The 14,158-nt window shown below is 46.1% G+C and overlaps 6 non-coding genes across 6 annotated transcripts; all 6 read left to right on the top strand.

The window, feature by feature from the left end:
- Positions 1-1,650: 1,650 nt before the first annotated feature.
- Positions 1,651-1,841, top strand: LOC130342946 (U2 spliceosomal RNA). The gene has a single exon (XR_008882398.1). It is a non-coding gene; the product is annotated as a U2 spliceosomal RNA (small nuclear RNA).
- A 2,087-nt stretch (positions 1,842-3,928) lies between these two features.
- Positions 3,929-4,119, top strand: LOC130342945 (U2 spliceosomal RNA). Its single transcript, XR_008882397.1, has one exon. It is a non-coding gene; the product is annotated as a U2 spliceosomal RNA (small nuclear RNA).
- A 2,085-nt stretch (positions 4,120-6,204) lies between these two features.
- On the top strand, positions 6,205-6,395 carry LOC130342944 (U2 spliceosomal RNA). The gene has a single exon (XR_008882396.1). It is a non-coding gene; the product is annotated as a U2 spliceosomal RNA (small nuclear RNA).
- Positions 6,396-8,487: 2,092 nt separating this feature from the next.
- On the top strand, positions 8,488-8,678 carry LOC130342942 (U2 spliceosomal RNA). Its single transcript, XR_008882394.1, has one exon. It is a non-coding gene; the product is annotated as a U2 spliceosomal RNA (small nuclear RNA).
- Positions 8,679-10,765: 2,087 nt separating this feature from the next.
- Positions 10,766-10,956, top strand: LOC130342941 (U2 spliceosomal RNA). The gene has a single exon (XR_008882393.1). It is a non-coding gene; the product is annotated as a U2 spliceosomal RNA (small nuclear RNA).
- Positions 10,957-13,040: 2,084 nt separating this feature from the next.
- Positions 13,041-13,231, top strand: LOC130342940 (U2 spliceosomal RNA). The gene has a single exon (XR_008882392.1). It is a non-coding gene; the product is annotated as a U2 spliceosomal RNA (small nuclear RNA).
- The last annotated feature ends 927 nt before the right edge of the window (positions 13,232-14,158 follow it).

Genomic DNA, 14,158 nt, shown 5'->3' with positions numbered 1-14,158 from the left:
TGTAACTATGTAACATAACATGGGGGGGGGGGGGTCTCCTGGCTGTTCACACAGGTGTGTCATTGCTGTACATTGACCATGCATTGCTTCTGTGGTATTGCAAAGGCAAAGACAAATGCTTCCAGCCATCCATTGCACTAATGGATTGGTCATCAGCTGGCTGTCTATGTCCCGCATCAATATAGACCAAAGTACAGAGGGTTAGGCTATGCTATTGTGCACCTACCTGATGCATCAGAAGGTGCGAGGCCCTTGCTAAATTCTGTGCACAGACTTTGAGATCTATGCTTTAGACTGTATCTAAACCTGCTCCAACATGGACTGACATTCTGGCCTACTTTCAGCCGATGCGACTTGTCTGTCGCTGAACAGTCGCTTTTTATGTATTCAGCACCTATGTATAATGTTGTAAAAATGCTCTAGAAGCTAAAGTCGCAGAAATGTCACACATATTTGGCCTGCAACTTTCTGTGCGACAAATTCAGACAGGAAAAATCAGTATAAATCCTTAGAAAATTATCCCCCAGTGTCTCCATCTGCTGGCGGTATTGAATAAGCATTGCTGCACTGATGGGGTATGCATTAGACGAAAAAAAAGAAGAAAAAGAAGAATAATACGCCCAGAAAAGAGGCGAAAAGGAGAAAAACGTAAAAAAACGTGAAAAAAAAGTAAGAGGAAGAGAAGGGAAAAAAAGGTGGAAATGGGTTTAAAAGTGATTTCGGCGGAGAAATATATATATATATATATATATATATATATATATATATATATATATACGCGCACACACACACATATATATAAACGTATTCTCCGTTGAGATATTGCAGCCGCTGCTGTGTCCAGGCCCAGGAGCCTTAGCACTGTGCTGTGATGTCACTCAATACCACTGACATCACTAGGTGTAAACAACATCTCTCCTTTGCTGTGTATGTGACTATGGAGCTGTTTGGTGATGTCGTCTATTATGGCCTTCATAGAAGCAACAGGAGATTGTTGCATCCATCTAGAACCCTCAGAACTACAGTGCTATGATGTCACTCACTTCCACAGGCCTTGCAGAGTGTAAACAACAACAACCCAGCTTTGTTGTGTATGTAACCATAGGGATTTGTGATGTCACCTAGAACCTTCACAGCAGCGACAGCTTTATGAGGAGCATCAGCACTGCTCTGCCTGAGCAGAACCATCACCGCCATAGGTTGTCAAATAACCCGGGTTTAACCCACACAGGTAAGTCCAATGGGGTGCAGGCATGTCCTCTATGCTTACAGCTTCCCGTGGGTGTTGGTTTGATACCGTTTGGGGACAGCCAAGGAGGCATCTGCAGGCAACAAAGGTAGGTGTGTGCTTGTGTGTGTGTTTCCTATGCAGATCCTAAGCCCAGTGTCACATGCAAGTAGGAGGAGTAAGAAGGGTTCCTGGCAAATCCGGGTTATGGATTGCATTTAAAAAGGCCCCGTGGGAGTGCAATGGGCCCCTGTCTTGCTGCTTAGCAATAATGGTATGGGTTTAGGTTCTGCTGTGTGTACTGGTGGTTGACTGCCCCCCAGCCCAGAGTGTGCATGGAAAATTGTCTGGCAGCCTCCCTGACAGCAAGCAGTGATAGTGCCCATGAAGGGGACCTTGTTGGGCCCGCCCCTTTCACGGTTATCGCTTCTCGGCCTTTTGGCTAAGATCAAGTGTAGTATCTGTTCTTATCAGTTTAATATCTGATACGTCCCCTATCTGGGGACCATATATTAAATGGATTTTTGAGAACGGGGGCCGATTTCGAAGCTTGCTTCCGTCGCCCTATGCATTGACCCGATATGGCAGTATCTTCGGGTACAGTGCACCACCCCCTTACAGGGTTAAAAAGAAAGATTCCTACTTTCATTGCTACCTGCTTGCTGGCTAGCCAGCTAGCCAGCCCTGTGGGCCTTGCTGCTGCTGCTGCTGCTGCAGCCAAAAAACAAAAGGTGGTGCTGCTGCTGCTTCTGCTTCTGCTTGTGTCTGGCCGCTGTTGGAGCGTCCAGGCACAGGACTTCTGCTGCTGCTGACTAAATGGCCTCCTTAATTGGATCATTTGAGTAGCCAGCACACCTGTGCAGGTAGGGCATGACATGATAGGCAGCTGCCTTGATAGCGGGTGGGTGCTGAATGTTCCTAATTGACAAAATAAGATTAATGCTTATGAAGAAATATAAAATCTCATCCCTTCCCCAATATCGCGCCACACCCCTACCCCTTAATTCCCTGGTTGAACTTGATGGACATATGTCTTTTTTCGACCGTACTAACTATGTAACTATGTAACATAACATGGGGGGGGGGGGTCTCCTGGCTGTTCACACAGGTGTGTCATTGCTGTACATTGACCATGCATTGCTTCTGTGGTATTGCAAAGGCAAAGACAAATGCTTCCAGCCATCCATTGCACTAATGGATTGGTCATCAGCTGGCTGTCTATGTCCCGCATCAATATAGACCAAAGTACAGAGGGTTAGGCTATGCTATTGTGCACCTACCTGATGCATCAGAAGGTGCGAGGCCCTTGCTAAATTCTGTGCACAGACTTTGAGATCTATGCTTTAGACTGTATCTAAACCTGCTCCAACATGGACTGACATTCTGGCCTACTTTCAGCCGATGCGACTTGTCTGTCGCTGAACAGTCGCTTTTTATGTATTCAGCACCTATGTATAATGTTGTAAAAATGCTCTAGAAGCTAAAGTCGCAGAAATGTCACACATATTTGGCCTGCAACTTTCTGTGCGACAAATTCAGACAGGAAAAATCAGTATAAATCCTTAGAAAATTATCCCCCAGTGTCTCCATCTGCTGGCGGTATTGAATAAGCATTGCTGCACTGATGGGGTATGCATTAGACGAAAAAAAAGAAGAAAAAGAAGAATAATACGCCCAGAAAAGAGGCGAAAAGGAGAAAAACGTAAAAAAACGTGAAAAAAAAGTAAGAGGAAGAGAAGGGAAAAAAAGGTGGAAATGGGTTTAAAAGTGATTTCGGCGGAGAAATATATATATATATATATATATATATATATATATATATATATACGCGCACACACACACATATATATAAACGTATTCTCCGTTGAGATATTGCAGCCGCTGCTGTGTCCAGGCCCAGGAGCCTTAGCACTGTGCTGTGATGTCACTCAATACCACTGACATCACTAGGTGTAAACAACATCTCTCCTTTGCTGTGTATGTGACTATGGAGCTGTTTGGTGATGTCGTCTATTATGGCCTTCATAGAAGCAACAGGAGATTGTTGCATCCATCTAGAACCCTCAGAACTACAGTGCTATGATGTCACTCACTTCCACAGGCCTTGCAGAGTGTAAACAACAACAACCCAGCTTTGTTGTGTATGTAACCATAGGGATTTGTGATGTCACCTAGAACCTTCACAGCAGCGACAGCTTTATGAGGAGCATCAGCACTGCTCTGCCTGAGCAGAACCATCACCGCCATAGGTTGTCAAATAACCCGGGTTTAACCCACACAGGTAAGTCCAATGGGGTGCAGGCATGTCCTCTATGCTTACAGCTTCCCGTGGGTGTTGGTTTGATACCGTTTGGGGACAGCCAAGGAGGCATCTGCAGGCAACAAAGGTAGGTGTGTGCTTGTGTGTGTGTTTCCTATGCAGATCCTAAGCCCAGTGTCACATGCAAGTAGGAGGAGTAAGAAGGGTTCCTGGCAAATCCGGGTTATGGATTGCATTTAAAAAGGCCCCGTGGGAGTGCAATGGGCCCCTGTCTTGCTGCTTAGCAATAATGGTATGGGTTTAGGTTCTGCTGTGTGTACTGGTGGTTGACTGCCCCCCAGCCCAGAGTGTGCATGGAAAATTGTCTGGCAGCCTCCCTGACAGCAAGCAGTGATAGTGCCCATGAAGGGGACCTTGTTGGGCCCGCCCCTTTCACGGTTATCGCTTCTCGGCCTTTTGGCTAAGATCAAGTGTAGTATCTGTTCTTATCAGTTTAATATCTGATACGTCCCCTATCTGGGGACCATATATTAAATGGATTTTTGAGAACGGGGGCCGATTTCGAAGCTTGCTTCCGTCGCCCTATGCATTGACCCGATATGGCAGTATCTTCGGGTACAGTGCACCACCCCCTTACAGGGTTAAAAAGAAAGATTCCTACTTTCATTGCTACCTGCTTGCTGGCTAGCCAGCTAGCCAGCCCTGTGGGCCTTGCTGCTGCTGCTGCTGCAGCCAAAAAACAAAAGGTGGTGCTGCTGCTGCTTCTGCTTCTGCTTGTGTCTGGCCGCTGTTGGAGCGTCCAGGCACAGGACTTCTGCTGCTGCTGACTAAATGGCCTCCTTAATTGGATCATTTGAGTAGCCAGCACACCTGTGCAGGTAGGGCATGACATGATAGGCAGCTGCCTTGATAGCGGGTGGGTGCTGAATGTTCCTAATTGACAAAATAAGATTAATGCTTATGAAGAAATATAAAATCTCATCCCTTCCCCAATATCGCGCCACACCCCTACCCCTTAATTCCCTGGTTGAACTTGATGGACATATGTCTTTTTTCGACCGTACTAACTATGTAACTATGTAACATAACATGGGGGGGGGGGGGGGTCTCCTGGCTGTTCACACAGGTGTGTCATTGCTGTACATTGACCATGCATTGCTTCTGTGGTATTGCAAAGGCAAAGACAAATGCTTCCAGCCATCCATTGCACTAATGGATTGGTCATCAGCTGGCTGTCTATGTCCCGCATCAATATAGACCAAAGTACAGAGGGTTAGGCTATGCTATTGTGCACCTACCTGATGCATCAGAAGGTGCGAGGCCCTTGCTAAATTCTGTGCACAGACTTTGAGATCTATGCTTTAGACTGTATCTAAACCTGCTCCAACATGGACTGACATTCTGGCCTACTTTCAGCCGATGCGACTTGTCTGTCGCTGAACAGTCGCTTTTTATGTATTCAGCACCTATGTATAATGTTGTAAAAATGCTCTAGAAGCTAAAGTCGCAGAAATGTCACACATATTTGGCCTGCAACTTTCTGTGCGACAAATTCAGACAGGAAAAATCAGTATAAATCCTTAGAAAATTATCCCCCAGTGTCTCCATCTGCTGGCGGTATTGAATAAGCATTGCTGCACTGATGGGGTATGCATTAGACGGAAAAAAAGAAGAAAAAGAAGAATAATACGCCCAGAAAAGAGGCGAAAAGGAGAAAAACGTAAAAAAACGTGAAAAAAAAGTAAGAGGAAGAGAAGGGAAAAAAAGGTGGAAATGGGTTTAAAAGTGATTTCGGCGGAGAAATATATATATATATATATATATATATATATATATATATATACGCGCACACACACACATATATATAAACGTATTCTCCGTTGAGATATTGCAGCCGCTGCTGTGTCCAGGCTCAGGAGCCTTAGCACTGTGCTGTGATGTCACTCAATACCACTGACATCACTAGGTGTAAACAACATCTCTCCTTTGCTGTGTATGTGACTATGGAGCTGTTTGGTGATGTCGTCTATTATGGCCTTCATAGAAGCAACAGGAGATTGTTGCATCCATCTAGAACCCTCAGAACTACAGTGCTATGATGTCACTCACTTCCACAGGCCTTGCAGAGTGTAAACAACAACAACCCAGCTTTGTTGTGTATGTAACCATAGGGATTTGTGATGTCACCTAGAACCTTCACAGCAGCGACAGCTTTATGAGGAGCATCAGCACTGCTCTGCCTGAGCAGAACCATCACCGCCATAGGTTGTCAAATAACCCGGGTTTAACCCACACAGGTAAGTCCAATGGGGTGCAGGCATGTCCTCTATGCTTACAGCTTCCCGTGGGTGTTGGTTTGATACCGTTTGGGGACAGCCAAGGAGGCATCTGCAGGCAACAAAGGTAGGTGTGTGCTTGTGTGTGTGTTTCCTATGCAGATCCTAAGCCCAGTGTCACATGCAAGTAGGAGGAGTAAGAAGGGTTCCTGGCAAATCCGGGTTATGGATTGCATTTAAAAAGGCCCCGTGGGAGTGCAATGGGCCCCTGTCTTGCTGCTTAGCAATAATGGTATGGGTTTAGGTTCTGCTGTGTGTACTGGTGGTTGACTGCCCCCCAGCCCAGAGTGTGCATGGAAAATTGTCTGGCAGCCTCCCTGACAGCAAGCAGTGATAGTGCCCATGAAGGGGACCTTGTTGGGCCCGCCCCTTTCACGGTTATCGCTTCTCGGCCTTTTGGCTAAGATCAAGTGTAGTATCTGTTCTTATCAGTTTAATATCTGATACGTCCCCTATCTGGGGACCATATATTAAATGGATTTTTGAGAACGGGGGCCGATTTCGAAGCTTGCTTCCGTCGCCCTATGCATTGACCCGATATGGCAGTATCTTCGGGTACAGTGCACCACCCCCTTACAGGGTTAAAAAGAAAGATTCCTACTTTCATTGCTACCTGCTTGCTGGCTAGCCAGCTAGCCAGCCCTGTGGGCCTTGCTGCTGCTGCTGCTGCAGCCAAAAAACAAAAGGTGGTGCTGCTGCTGCTTCTGCTTCTGCTTGTGTCTGGCCGCTGTTGGAGCGTCCAGGCACAGGACTTCTGCTGCTGCTGACTAAATGGCCTCCTTAATTGGATCATTTGAGTAGCCAGCACACCTGTGCAGGTAGGGCATGACATGATAGGCAGCTGCCTTGATAGCGGGTGGGTGCTGAATGTTCCTAATTGACAAAATAAGATTAATGCTTATGAAGAAATATAAAATCTCATCCCTTCCCCAATATCGCGCCACACCCCTACCCCTTAATTCCCTGGTTGAACTTGATGGACATATGTCTTTTTTCGACCGTACTAACTATGTAACTATGTAACATAACATGGGGGGGGGGGGGTCTCCTGGCTGTTCACACAGGTGTGTCATTGCTGTACATTGACCATGCATTGCTTCTGTGGTATTGCAAAGGCAAAGACAAATGCTTCCAGCCATCCATTGCACTAATGGATTGGTCATCAGCTGGCTGTCTATGTCCCGCATCAATATAGACCAAAGTACAGAGGGTTAGGCTATGCTATTGTGCACCTACCTGATGCATCAGAAGGTGCGAGGCCCTTGCTAAATTCTGTGCACAGACTTTGAGATCTATGCTTTAGACTGTATCTAAACCTGCTCCAACATGGACTGACATTCTGGCCTACTTTCAGCCGATGCGACTTGTCTGTCGCTGAACAGTCGCTTTTTATGTATTCAGCACCTATGTATAATGTTGTAAAAATGCTCTAGAAGCTAAAGTCGCAGAAATGTCACACATATTTGGCCTGCAACTTTCTGTGCGACAAATTCAGACAGGAAAAATCAGTATAAATCCTTAGAAAATTATCCCCCAGTGTCTCCATCTGCTGGCGGTATTGAATAAGCATTGCTGCACTGATGGGGTATGCATTAGACGAAAAAAAAGAAGAAAAAGAAGAATAATACGCCCAGAAAAGAGGCGAAAAGGAGAAAAACGTAAAAAAACGTGAAAAAAAAGTAAGAGGAAGAGAAGGGAAAAAAAGGTGGAAATGGGTTTAAAAGTGATTTCGGCGGAGAATATATATATATATATATATATATATATATATATATATATATATATATATACGCGCACACACACACATATATATAAACGTATTCTCCGTTGAGATATTGCAGCCGCTGCTGTGTCCAGGCCCAGGAGCCTTAGCACTGTGCTGTGATGTCACTCAATACCACTGACATCACTAGGTGTAAACAACATCTCTCCTTTGCTGTGTATGTGACTATGGAGCTGTTTGGTGATGTCGTCTATTATGGCCTTCATAGAAGCAACAGGAGATTGTTGCATCCATCTAGAACCCTCAGAACTACAGTGCTATGATGTCACTCACTTCCACAGGCCTTGCAGAGTGTAAACAACAACAACCCAGCTTTGTTGTGTATGTAACCATAGGGATTTGTGATGTCACCTAGAACCTTCACAGCAGCGACAGCTTTATGAGGAGCATCAGCACTGCTCTGCCTGAGCAGAACCATCACCGCCATAGGTTGTCAAATAACCCGGGTTTAACCCACACAGGTAAGTCCAATGGGGTGCAGGCATGTCCTCTATGCTTACAGCTTCCCGTGGGTGTTGGTTTGATACCGTTTGGGGACAGCCAAGGAGGCATCTGCAGGCAACAAAGGTAGGTGTGTGCTTGTGTGTGTGTTTCCTATGCAGATCCTAAGCCCAGTGTCACATGCAAGTAGGAGGAGTAAGAAGGGTTCCTGGCAAATCCGGGTTATGGATTGCATTTAAAAAGGCCCCGTGGGAGTGCAATGGGCCCCTGTCTTGCTGCTTAGCAATAATGGTATGGGTTTAGGTTCTGCTGTGTGTACTGGTGGTTGACTGCCCCCCAGCCCAGAGTGTGCATGGAAAATTGTCTGGCAGCCTCCCTGACAGCAAGCAGTGATAGTGCCCATGAAGGGGACCTTGTTGGGCCCGCCCCTTTCACGGTTATCGCTTCTCGGCCTTTTGGCTAAGATCAAGTGTAGTATCTGTTCTTATCAGTTTAATATCTGATACGTCCCCTATCTGGGGACCATATATTAAATGGATTTTTGAGAACGGGGGCCGATTTCGAAGCTTGCTTCCGTCGCCCTATGCATTGACCCGATATGGCAGTATCTTCGGGTACAGTGCACCACCCCCTTACAGGGTTAAAAAGAAAGATTCCTACTTTCATTGCTACCTGCTTGCTGGCTAGCCAGCTAGCCAGCCCTGTGGGCCTTGCTGCTGCTGCTGCTGCAGCCAAAAAACAAAAGGTGGTGCTGCTGCTGCTTCTGCTTCTGCTTGTGTCTGGCCGCTGTTGGAGCGTCCAGGCACAGGACTTCTGCTGCTGCTGACTAAATGGCCTCCTTAATTGGATCATTTGAGTAGCCAGCACACCTGTGCAGGTAGGGCATGACATGATAGGCAGCTGCCTTGATAGCGGGTGGGTGCTGAATGTTCCTAATTGACAAAATAAGATTAATGCTTATGAAGAAATATAAAATCTCATCCCTTCCCCAATATCGCGCCACACCCCTACCCCTTAATTCCCTGGTTGAACTTGATGGACATATGTCTTTTTTCGACCGTACTAACTATGTAACTATGTAACATAACATGGGGGGGGGGGGGGTCTCCTGGCTGTTCACACAGGTGTGTCATTGCTGTACATTGACCATGCATTGCTTCTGTGGTGTATTGCAAAGGCAAAGACAAATGCTTCCAGCCATCCATTGCACTAATGGATTGGTCATCAGCTGGCTGTCTATGTCCCGCATCAATATAGACCAAAGTACAGAGGGTTAGGCTATGCTATTGTGCACCTACCTGATGCATCAGAAGGTGCGAGGCCCTTGCTAAATTCTGTGCACAGACTTTGAGATCTATGCTTTAGACTGTATCTAAACCTGCTCCAACATGGACTGACATTCTGGCCTACTTTCAGCCGATGCGACTTGTCTGTCGCTGAACAGTCGCTTTTTATGTATTCAGCACCTATGTATAATGTTGTAAAAATGCTCTAGAAGCTAAAGTCGCAGAAATGTCACACATATTTGGCCTGCAACTTTCTGTGCGACAAATTCAGACAGGAAAAATCAGTATAAATCCTTAGAAAATTATCCCCCAGTGTCTCCATCTGCTGGCGGTATTGAATAAGCATTGCTGCACTGATGGGGTATGCATTAGACGAAAAAAAAGAAGAAAAAGAAGAATAATACGCCCAGAAAAGAGGCGAAAAGGAGAAAAACGTAAAAAAACGTGAAAAAAAAGTAAGAGGAAGAGAAGGGAAAAAAAGGTGGAAATGGGTTTAAAAGTGATTTCGGCGGAGTATATATATATATATATATATATATATATATATATATATATATACGCGCACACACACACATATATATAAACGTATTCTCCGTTGAGATATTGCAGCCGCTGCTGTGTCCAGGCCCAGGAGCCTTAGCACTGTGCTGTGATGTCACTCAATACCACTGACATCACTAGGTGTAAACAACATCTCTCCTTTGCTGTGTATGTGACTATGGAGCTGTTTGGTGATGTCGTCTATTATGGCCTTCATAGAAGCAACAGGAGATTGTTGCATCCATCTAGAACCCTCAGAACTACAGTGCTATGATGTCACTCACTTCCACAGGCCTTGCAGAGTGTAAACAACAACAACCCAGCTTTGTTGTGTATGTAACCATAGGGATTTGTGATGTCACCTAGAACCTTCACAGCAGCGACAGCTTTATGAGGAGCATCAGCACTGCTCTGCCTGAGCAGAACCATCACCGCCATAGGTTGTCAAATAACCCGGGTTTAACCCACACAGGTAAGTCCAATGGGGTGCAGGCATGTCCTCTATGCTTACAGCTTCCCGTGGGTGTTGGTTTGATACCGTTTGGGGACAGCCAAGGAGGCATCTGCAGGCAACAAAGGTAGGTGTGTGCTTGTGTGTGTGTTTCCTATGCAGATCCTAAGCCCAGTGTCACATGCAAGTAGGAGGAGTAAGAAGGGTTCCTGGCAAATCCGGGTTATGGATTGCATTTAAAAAGGCCCCGTGGGAGTGCAATGGGCCCCTGTCTTGCTGCTTAGCAATAATGGTATGGGTTTAGGTTCTGCTGTGTGTACTGGTGGTTGACTGCCCCCCAGCCCAGAGTGTGCATGGAAAATTGTCTGGCAGCCTCCCTGACAGCAAGCAGTGATAGTGCCCATGAAGGGGACCTTGTTGGGCCCGCCCCTTTCACGGTTATCGCTTCTCGGCCTTTTGGCTAAGATCAAGTGTAGTATCTGTTCTTATCAGTTTAATATCTGATACGTCCCCTATCTGGGGACCATATATTAAATGGATTTTTGAGAACGGGGGCCGATTTCGAAGCTTGCTTCCGTCGCCCTATGCATTGACCCGATATGGCAGTATCTTCGGGTACAGTGCACCACCCCCTTACAGGGTTAAAAAGAAAGATTCCTACTTTCATTGCTACCTGCTTGCTGGCTAGCCAGCTAGCCAGCCCTGTGGGCCTTGCTGCTGCTGCTGCTGCAGCCAAAAAACAAAAGGTGGTGCTGCTGCTGCTTCTGCTTCTGCTTGTGTCTGGCCGCTGTTGGAGCGTCCAGGCACAGGACTTCTGCTGCTGCTGACTAAATGGCCTCCTTAATTGGATCATTTGAGTAGCCAGCACACCTGTGCAGGTAGGGCATGACATGATAGGCAGCTGCCTTGATAGCGGGTGGGTGCTGAATGTTCCTAATTGACAAAATAAGATTAATGCTTATGAAGAAATATAAAATCTCATCCCTTCCCCAATATCGCGCCACACCCCTACCCCTTAATTCCCTGGTTGAACTTGATGGACATATGTCTTTTTTCGACCGTACTAACTATGTAACTATGTAACATAACATGGGGGGGGGGGGTCTCCTGGCTGTTCACACAGGTGTGTCATTGCTGTACATTGACCATGCATTGCTTCTGTGGTATTGCAAAGGCAAAGACAAATGCTTCCAGCCATCCATTGCACTAATGGATTGGTCATCAGCTGGCTGTCTATGTCCCGCATCAATATAGACCAAAGTACAGAGGGTTAGGCTATGCTATTGTGCACCTACCTGATGCATCAGAAGGTGCGAGGCCCTTGCTAAATTCTGTGCACAGACTTTGAGATCTATGCTTTAGACTGTATCTAAACCTGCTCCAACATGGACTGACATTCTGGCCTACTTTCAGCCGATGCGACTTGTCTGTCGCTGAACAGTCGCTTTTTATGTATTCAGCACCTATGTATAATGTTGTAAAAATGCTCTAGAAGCTAAAGTCGCAGAAATGTCACACATATTTGGCCTGCAACTTTCTGTGCGACAAATTCAGACAGGAAAAATCAGTATAAATCCTTAGAAAATTATCCCCCAGTGTCTCCATCTGCTGGCGGTATTGAATAAGCATTGCTGCACTGATGGGGTATGCATTAGACGAAAAAAAAGAAGAAAAAGAAGAATAATACGCCCAGAAAAGAGGCGAAAAGGAGAAAAACGTAAAAAAACGTGAAAAAAAAGTAAGAGGAAGAGAAGGGAAAAAAAGGTGGAAATGGGTTTAAAAGTGATTTCGGCGGAGAAATATATATATATATATATATATATATATATATATATATATATACGCGCACACACACACATATATATAAACGTATTCTCCGTTGAGATATTGCAGCCGCTGCTGTGTCCAGGCCCAGGAGCCTTAGCACTGTGCTGTGATGTCACTCAATACCACTGACATCACTAGGTGTAAACAACATCTCTCCTTTGCTGTGTATGTGACTATGGAGCTGTTTGGTGATGTCGTCTATTATGGCCTTCATAGAAGCAACAGGAGATTGTTGCATCCATCTAGAACCCTCAGAACTACAGTGCTATGATGTCACTCACTTCCACAGGCCTTGCAGAGTGTAAACAACAACAACCCAGCTTTGTTGTGTATGTAACCATAGGGATTTGTGATGTCACCTAGAACCTTCACAGCAGCGACAGCTTTATGAGGAGCATCAGCACTGCTCTGCCTGAGCAGAACCATCACCGCCATAGGTTGTCAAATAACCCGGGTTTAACCCACACAGGTAAGTCCAATGGGGTGCAGGCATGTCCTCTATGCTTACAGCTTCCCGTGGGTGTTGGTTTGATACCGTTTGGGGACAGCCAAGGAGGCATCTGCAGGCAACAAAGGTAGGTGTGTGCTTGTGTGTGTGTTTCCTATGCAGATCCTAAGCCCAGTGTCACATGCAAGTAGGAGGAGTAAGAAGGGTTCCTGGCAAATCCGGGTTATGGATTGCATTTAAAAAGGCCCCGTGGGAGTGCAATGGGCCCCTGTCTTGCTGCTTAGCAATAATGGTATGGGTTTAGGTTCTGCTGTGTGTACTGGTGGTTGACTGCCCCCCAGCCCAGAGTGTGCATGGAAAATTGTCTGGCAGCCTCCCTGACAGCAAGCAGTGATAGTGCCCATGAAGGGGACCTTGTTGGGCCCGCCCCTTTCACGGTTATCGCTTCTCGGCCTTTTGGCTAAGATCAAGTGTAGTATCTGTTCTTATCAGTTTAATATCTGATACGTCCCCTATCTGGGGACCATATATTAAATGGATTTTTGAGAACGGGGGCCGATTTCGAAGCTTGCTTCCGTCGCCCTATGCATTGACCCGATATGGCAGTATCTTCGGGTACAGTGCACCACCCCCTTACAGGGTTAAAAAGAAAGATTCCTACTTTCATTGCTACCTGCTTGCTGGCTAGCCAGCTAGCCAGCCCTGTGGGCCTTGCTGCTGCTGCTGCTGCAGCCAAAAAACAAAAGGTGGTGCTGCTGCTGCTTCTGCTTCTGCTTGTGTCTGGCCGCTGTTGGAGCGTCCAGGCACAGGACTTCTGCTGCTGCTGACTAAATGGCCTCCTTAATTGGATCATTTGAGTAGCCAGCACACCTGTGCAGGTAGGGCATGACATGATAGGCAGCTGCCTTGATAGCGGGTGGGTGCTGAATGTTCCTAATTGACAAAATAAGATTAATGCTTATGAAGAAATATAAAATCTCATCCCTTCCCCAATATCGCGCCACACCCCTACCCCTTAATTCCCTGGTTGAACTTGATGGACATATGTCTTTTTTCGACCGTACTAACTATGTAACTATGTAACATAACATGGGGGGGGGGGGTCTCCTGGCTGTTCACACAGGTGTGTCATTGCTGTACATTGACCATGCATTGCTTCTGTGGTATTGCAAAGGCAAAGACAAATGCTTCCAGCCATCCATTGCACTAATGGATTGGTCATCAGCTGGCTGTCTATGTCCCGCATCAATATAGACCAAAGTACAGAGGGTTAGGCTATGCTATTGTGCACCTACCTGATGCATCAGAAGGTGCGAGGCCCTTGCTAAATTCTGTGCACAGACTTTGAGATCTATGCTTTAGACTGTATCTAAACCTGCTCCAACATGGACTGACATTCTGGCCTACTTTCAGCCGATGCGACTTGTCTGTCGCTGAACAGTCGCTTTTTATGTATTCAGCACCTATGTATAATGTTGTAAAAATGCTCTAGAAGCTAAAGTCGCAGAAATGTCACACATATTTGGCCTGCAACTTTCTGTGCGACAAATTCAGACAG

Source organism: Hyla sarda, unplaced genomic scaffold (assembly GCF_029499605.1).
Source record: "Hyla sarda isolate aHylSar1 unplaced genomic scaffold, aHylSar1.hap1 scaffold_660, whole genome shotgun sequence".
Taxonomy (NCBI): Eukaryota; Metazoa; Chordata; class Amphibia; order Anura; family Hylidae; genus Hyla; species Hyla sarda.
Note: the sequence above shows the minus strand (reverse complement) of the source record. Positions and strands in the feature narration are given on the sequence as shown.